Source organism: Microtus pennsylvanicus, assembly GCF_037038515.1.
Source record: "Microtus pennsylvanicus isolate mMicPen1 chromosome Y unlocalized genomic scaffold, mMicPen1.hap1 SUPER_Y_unloc_2, whole genome shotgun sequence".
NCBI classification, from domain to species: Eukaryota; Metazoa; Chordata; class Mammalia; order Rodentia; family Cricetidae; genus Microtus; species Microtus pennsylvanicus.
Genome location: NW_027460880.1, coordinates 1,409,517 through 1,416,408, shown reverse-complemented (window position 1 = coordinate 1,416,408; position 6,892 = coordinate 1,409,517).

The following is a 6,892-nucleotide window of genomic DNA, read 5'->3' as shown; positions in this document are numbered from 1 at the left end:
GATAGGCCACAGCACTCCTGTTCCACTGTCTCTTGGCTCTGTTTCTGTGCTTGGGCTTCATAGCTGCCAATCTCTGCATAGGAAGAACTCTTCAGTTTAAATGAGACACAAAGTGGTTTCCTCCACCATAAGTGCCTGCAAGGATAAGAAGGTGAGGATGTGAGGTCAAGGCTCTTTTTAGGAATAACTTTGGAGCAGGTGAAAAAGGCAGGGCTGAATAGATTTGGATACCTAAATGGAATATGTTCTTAAGAAATTAATAGGAAAATTATCAAACTCTTGTCTACAGCTCAGTATATGTGTATCAGAGACATATTCCTGCTGCAAAATGCAATTGACCTCTACTGAGAAACCTACTTCCTGACTTACTATATCAATGAGAGACGAAGCTATGCCTATACCTAAAGTGAGAAAGAAATATCTGAACAGATGGCAAAGAATTCAAAGAACAGCCACTCCTCTCCTTACCACTCAAGCTACTGGTTAGTTGGCTGATCTATAACCTCCTGCCAAAGGTCATGGCTCTCTCTATTGTGTCTCCTGATCCAGATCCAGGTTGATTACATAAAGATATTCTGTATCTTCATTAGAGAAGTGAGTACTGTGAGTCAAACTGCCAAAAGAAAGAAACATTAATCTGTGCAACAGCACCTATTAGAAATAATTATCTTTTAAAACACATATGTACAAAGAGGATCTTTGCCATTTAAGTGGACTGAGGAATTGGACATTTTTAGCAAAGATAGAGTGGGTAGAAGACATGACATTAACTGTCCCCCAGCTATCAAATATAGGAGCTGTTAACGACATAAAATTTGGACCCAGAGCAGATTTGAAAGAAACCTTTCTTTGCCTACAGAGGTCCTAGTTGCTTCCTAAACATATTTACCAAAAGAAAATATCTTGGCTCTCTAGATTCCAACTTCTGGAAATTCGGTTGAACAGTTGTGGAGCCCAAGAGCTGAACTGACCTCCTCAGCCACCGTGAAGATAGTAAGCCCACCTTCACAGAAGACTAGTGCTTCATGTGGAACAGAGTTGCCACCCCCAACCAAAGCTTTGTGACATCATCAAGGCTCTACTTATGTCATAAAACTACTCCTAGCCAGGTTTCTTCCCTACTAACCCCCAGAAATATCCAGCAAACAGGTCCTAAAATGCTGCTCATACAGCCCCATGAAGACCCAAAATAAAAACCCCAATCTTCTTCCCAATTACTTGAGTCATATTTTCCAAGTAACTCAACCCCTTTATGTGTTTTTTTTTTTTCTGTAAAATAATTTTTGGTCTGAGTCAACAACTCACATGAATGTTTTTTTTCCCTAGCTCCAATGTCCTCATTGGTTATTTTCTATTGATTTTTCCATTACTTCATAATAATAATTACCAAACTTTCCACTTCTCTTCCTCCTCCCACATTCTTCTTGCTCTGCAAATAAACCTCTCCACTCAAACACCAGTCCAAATAGAGGGCAGGGTACTTTGAGCTGTGGGAAGTCCAAGCCCACCCTTCATCCATCCAGATTGAGCAAGGTATGCATCCACAAAAAATATGATCACAAAAAGCCAGTGTATGATATGCAGACAATTGCAAGTGCCATTATCTTTGGCTTCTCCGTCTGCCCCAATTGTCAGCCACATTCACAGCTTCCAGTTTGATCCCATGTTCTTTCATTCCCAGGTCACTGGATTAGTTGAAATCCCCTTAGTTCAGGCACAGTGTCTCATAGTGTGGACCAAGCCCTTATATTCCTGACATCCTTGCTTTTTTTCTCCATCTATATGCTTTTCCACTGGAGCTTGGAAGCTCCATCTAGGTTTCTGATTTTGACCCTGACTTGATCTCCATCATTTGCCAAACAAAAGTTCCATGGTGGTTTTCAAGATAGTCAGTCATCAGTCTGACTATGGGACAGAGCACACATAGTTCCTAGGGACATGTCACAGTGCGGTCAATTTCTCCTCCCTGCTTAAATACCTAGAGAGGGTCACCCTATGGCCTTCTGAGAACCACTCGAGAGATATCGATCTTGACATCCCCAGAATGGCCCCAGAAATTGAGATATCATCAGTGTATGTGCATTAACTTGTGTGTGTTTGTGTGTGTGTATTTAAATCACAATAACAAATGGATTGTAATATTGAAGTTTCTTCTCAATTTGAGAAGAATATTTGCTACAGAAACACTCTCACAGTAGTAGTGAGAGTGTAAACTATCTAAGAAAGGAGAAATAACTGGAGGAATCCCCCAGGAGTTAGGCTCAGTGTCCCAGGAATTACGCCCAAGGAAAATCAATGAACTCAGTGATGGAAGATAAAACCCAGCCTAAATAAAACCCTAAATCATTTAGGTGGAACATGAGATACTCTTACAACAGTTACAAGAGGTCTAAAATGCCTGGACTGGAACATAAGGGGAACACAATGACGTGGAGCTGAGAGTGCATGGCAAAACTGATTGGATCTGGCAAAAATTATGTAAGCATACCAAGGAAACCACCAGTGGGACAAAACCCTAAGAAATCTGTATGACAACATATCATGTTGAACATAATGAGATTTATAGACAAAGGAAAGATCTTAATTATGTCACTGTCACACAGGTGATGATGAACCAGTTCCATTGTAGAGTGACTCCCTGCTGTGTTTAAGATAACCTGTCAATTCTGTCTAGTCGGTTACAAGGAAATTTGCATTAATTGCACAGATTAACTATCAGCATCATTTACTGCACAATCAAAGGCAAGGCAAAGAAATCATAGACATGTTGTTGAATGCTGATGATGTTATTGGGAGTTTTGATGGATTTTTTTCTTAAAGGGAAATCATCGGTGACTCTCATGCATGAAGTAGATCCTTTCACTGTGATGTTTCCTGAATAGCCACTGAGATACCAGCCCATTGAGTTGTGGTCTCTCTCTCTTTTAAAAAGCAACTTCTACCTTCAGCTTGATCTCTTGCTTGAGCTTCCCTTCCGGCTACTAGGCTCCTTTTCTGATCCTGCAGAGGGCTTTTGTAAGGGATTGTGATCTCTAAGTTTTTTCCCTTTCAAGAACTAATCATTCTATTAATCACAATTCTAAACTGCTGTGGGAGTTTGTTTGTGACTTATGCCTTCACATGTGATACAAGCGACCTGTGTGTATAGGGTCTTCTCTCTGTTCATGTGGGGAAGGCATGGCAGCAGGAGTAGATGGCTGCTCATTCTCTGTAAGGAAATCAGTAAACAGTGGGCACCAAGTACAAGGATGTCCTGAAATATTAAGTCTTGTCCTTTCAAGGCCCCAAAGTCTCCAGCTAGGTTCAAGGTCACGACAATCTCCAAAACCCACCGAGCATGAAGTATTCAGAACCAGAAGCCTGTGTTTGCCATATCACGTAAATTCATCGTGAGTACACCAATCTGTTTTTTTTTAATTCTAAATTATTTTGTCCCATCAGAACGATCTATATTACCAATTAACCAAATTTGCTACATCTTTGGTGTCCTAGAATTGCTTTATATTGTTGCTGGGACAGTCTTACAAACCTTCCTGTGCTGTTATGAGACCTTAATGGGACAGCACTTATTTCAGAAATCAAAGGCAGTTGGGTTCAATCCTATGGTTAGCTGTTAGCTAGACACTGGAAGGATGGATTTGACTAAGAAAGGGAGACAGCATACATGGAGGCAGGTAACCTTTCCTTTGCAAAATGACCCATTTTGAGGCCTTACTTCAGGCTCTTCTCTTCTCTTAATCTTGGAGTTTTATTAGTTTAGGAGAATAATTAAAACTCCATTTACAGTATCTGTGAACCTGAATGAGTTAAGTATGTGTGACCAACTTGATGTCTGCCTGTCTGTCAACAGGGCCAGAGTTCAGGGGCATCTGATGCATAGCACAGGAATGTCAGCCATCAATCTCTGGTCCACCTAACTCTACAGCATTAGAGTTGTCATGGTTGCTCATCTGATCTTCCTCATATGATCTCCATCCACAGAGATGTCAGAAAAATCCTCCCCTGAGAGTGCAAGTTCTTTACAAATGAAAGATTATACAACAGAAGACACATGGGAGATTTATATGGGCAAGCTGTTGAAAGGATAAAGTGACAGAAGAAGTTTATTGATTAATTAAAGAAATAATCCGCTTCAGCTGATAGGTTAGAACATAGGTAGGTGGAGTAAACAAAATAGAATGCCGGGAGGAAGAGGTAGTGAGCTCAGAGAAGCCATGCTCCCCTCTCCCCGGCAGATGCCATAGCTCTGCTCTCTGAGGCAGATGTCGATGCAGCCAGCCACCATTTCAGACATGCTGAATTTTTCCTGGTAAGTGCACCTCGTTATACTACACTGATTATTAGAAATGGGTTAAAATGCTGAATCTAATGGGCCAGCAGTGTTTAAAAGAATACAGTTTTTGTGTATTTATTTCAGGCATAACCTTCATGCGGCCGTGGTGCTGGAGACACAGCCTCACTGCTCAAATAACTACAGAATGGCTTGCAGCCTTGTGGACAACTGAATCCACTGAAAGCCTGAGAAAGCTTGGGAAAGAGTAAAGCATGTTTTCTTGGTAGCAGCGATTTCTCGGTCTGCTCTGCTTGCTAGAAGAAAGCAAGGGCTCTCATCTAAAAGAGGCTTGCTGACTCAGCTTCAGCTGCAAAACCCTGCAGCCCTTAAGAGGTCCTGCCACACAACATTTGAATGGTGTTGATAAAAGCCATCTGAATGATTGTATGTTTTCAGCAGTAGCAGGAAAAAAAATGTGTTGTTTTAAAATGCCGGCTTTCTGGGCCATACTGCCTGGGCAAACTCTGACTGTTTGATGAAGAAGGGCCAGCTACAGAAAGAGGGCTTGAGTGTTGTCTGTTGCAGCCTCTTTGATGGCAAGGAACCTGAAACACTGTAGACTTGTGGCACTGAATGCGGCTCTGTTCGGTACCTCAGCCACAAGGTTGGAATGGCAGAAAGCTAAGGAATGGGCTACATCTGGCCAGCAAAGCCACGGCTTTAGTCCTACTGAGATTGCTTGGTAAATGAAAGACTCATGTGGTCAGAAAAACAGAGAGAGAAATAGAGTAAAGAGAGATTCAAAGACAAAGAAAATTTTTAAATTATTTACAGTGTGTTAAAAATATGTGCAGGCTAAAATTTGAAGTTCTTAAAGTTAAAAAAAAGGAAGAGGGTTGTTGGGTGTGGTAGTACAAACCTGTAAACCCAACACATGGGAGGCAGAGGGAGATTGACCTCTGTACCTTCAGGGTGAGGTAGCACATGCCTTTAATCCCAGTGCCTTGAAGGCAGAGACAAACAGATCTTTGTGAGTTCAATGTGTAGTAGCATACACCTTTAATCCCAATGCCTGAAAGGCAGAGAGAGGCAGATCTCTGAGACTTCAAGGACAGACAGGTATACAGAGTTATTCCAGGTCAAAGATACAGAGAACCTGTCTCAAAAGGCAAAAAATAAAAAGGAAAATAAACAAAATAGAGGTTAAATTGAAGCGCACAAAGATGGAAAATTCACAGCGAATTTTGATATTGTATGCTATTATGCTCTTTTTGAATCATTTGAATTTTGAGGCAGTAGCAATAGCTGCTAAAAGATGTTTCTTTATAAAAGCCTCTGAAATAATCCAACATAGATATTTTGAAAATGCCTTGACTTTGAAATTTGGATCTAAGGACATGATGCTTTGGAAAGGAGATTCTATTTTGTTTTCACAGAGGGTGATAGTCTGTGGATGCCTCTATCCTAATATGGTAGGATGGACCACGCCCTACTTAAAGGTTGCTGTGAACACCTTTAAAAAATTGCTTCACTCATCTGCCAACTGAGATAAATCAATAATGATGCCACCATTCAGCAGGAAGCATTTTGGAGACAAAAAACTGCACCCACGTTCCCAAATATGGCTTATAAACGTTCTTTTACATTTAAAGTGGGATGTGATATAGACATGAATATTTGCATTAGTATAGATTTTGCTTTACTGATAGAGATTTTAGGTCAATTTTGTTATATGTATATGCACTTTTGATCTTAATTAAGGTATTGTGATTGTGTAGTTAATTTAAAAATATAATGTATATAGGTTATTAATGGATAATTATTAGTAATAGTCAAGTTTGTAGTCATGTTAGTTAGATTTTCTAGCTACATAGATATATATATTTCAGTTAGATAGGCATTATTCATATCTCTCTAGACTACAAAATAGGCTATTTAATGTTTTAGTACCTTAGGGTTTTTCATGACAGTGAGACACTCTACCCTAGGCAGCACATATCTACTTCAGGAAGAAGATGGGCATCACAGAGGATCCTTATGGAGTTTGATAGCCATTTGGGGAAGAAACTGCTCTTACCTGGATTGTTGCATAAACTGTACACAGAAATCACTCAGAGAGAGGACTACTGAACTTGCCTAAAGGTGAGATGATCTTTTCGTGTTCCTGATTCAGGAAAGGGTCAGCAAAACATTCTTCAAGACAAGCAGATAGTGACTGCCTTTGAAATTTCCTGCTTCATGGAAATGTCTGCTGGAAACTATGGGCCTGTAGGCTGAGGATGGTAACACCAACGGTACAGAGGACCTTTGGGTGACTGTCCAGGCAGCGAGATGTCTCTGTCATTTCTAGAGTTTGAAAATGGCTTACTTTTTGTTTGCTTAGGTAACACTGTATTATTCTGGAGTCTCTGATGGAGTTGAAGAATAGATAGATAGTTATAGTTTTCCATTGTTATGATAAAAGATAAAATAGATATAAATACTGTAACTGTAATTCTTGATTGATAACTGTTTTGTTATATGTAATTTTGCTATGTTAAAGGTAAAGATTCCATTCTTGTTTAAACAGAAATAGGAGTAATGATGGAGTATAGGTCATTGGTTAATTAAATAAAGAAA